The sequence below is a fragment of the Octopus bimaculoides genome, chromosome 9, assembly GCF_001194135.2.
Source record: "Octopus bimaculoides isolate UCB-OBI-ISO-001 chromosome 9, ASM119413v2, whole genome shotgun sequence".
In the NCBI taxonomy this organism is placed as follows: Eukaryota; Metazoa; Mollusca; class Cephalopoda; order Octopoda; family Octopodidae; genus Octopus; species Octopus bimaculoides.
Genome location: NC_068989.1, coordinates 60,420,414 through 60,421,541, shown reverse-complemented (window position 1 = coordinate 60,421,541; position 1,128 = coordinate 60,420,414).

The window sequence follows — 1,128 nt, the reverse complement described above, 5'->3', positions numbered from 1 at the left end:
GGGGTCTATAGTTTCAATCGCATCGTTACAGAATCGGCATTTTGGGTCAGCTCCATTTTTTATCACAAAGGCTCGGTAGTTCCGGATTAATAAGCTTTGGTCTTGTGCAGCTAATATGAAACCTTCACTCTCCGCTTTTAGCCCTGAGCTTCGTAACCATCGATGTGTGTGTTTCTGGTCGACATCAGCTTATTTGCTACGGGCCACATACTTGCCATGCAGAGGTTTCTGTTCCCATCTGCTAGCTAATTTTTCATGTGCTTTTGTCTTTGCAATTAATTTTATTTTCTTTGCAGCAGTAGTTGGCGCATTTCCTTCAACCTGATCAAGCTGGTGAGTATCTAACAGATCAGTAGCGAATTTTTTGCTCTCTTTCAGAATAGAGTGAAGTTTTTTCGGTCTTTCACGTTTTTCAACAAGTTTCAACATCCAATCGTTGGTAGTTTCAAGGTATTTGGCCAGTCCGATTGTGGTGGTTTTGTACGTAAGTTCAAGCTGGATCAAGCCTCGACCTCCCTGAGCTCTGGGAAGGTAAACACGGTCCACGTCTGCCTTTGGATGGTGCATCTTATTACAAGTCAGTAGCTTGCGGATTTTTCTATCAATTTTGATTATTTCACTGGTATTCCAGTTAAGCACATTGAAGCTATAAAGAACAACTAGGACTGCTAAGGAATTTATGGCTAACATCTTATTATATGCATTCAGCTCAGACTTCAGAACTGTTCGAACTCTTCTGTAACATTCCCTCCTAACCTTCTCTTTCATGCATGCATGCTGGATACCAGAGCCTTCATTTATTCCTAGGTATTTATAGGTTTGTTCCTGCTCAAGTTCCTTTATTAGGTTCGACATCTAATTCTATTGCACTTCACTTTACCAGTTTCCCTTTCTTAAAAGTGGCTTTGGCACACTTTTCAAGGTCAAACTCAATCCCTATATCAACACTGAATCCTTTCACAGAATGTAGTAGTCTTTCGAGTTCTTCGTCATCTTTCCCATATAGTTTTAAATCATCCATATAAAATAGATGGCTTATTTTCCTGTTGTTAATTTTGTAGCCATACCCTTATTATTATTATTATTATTATTATTATTATTATTATTATTATTATTATTATTATTATT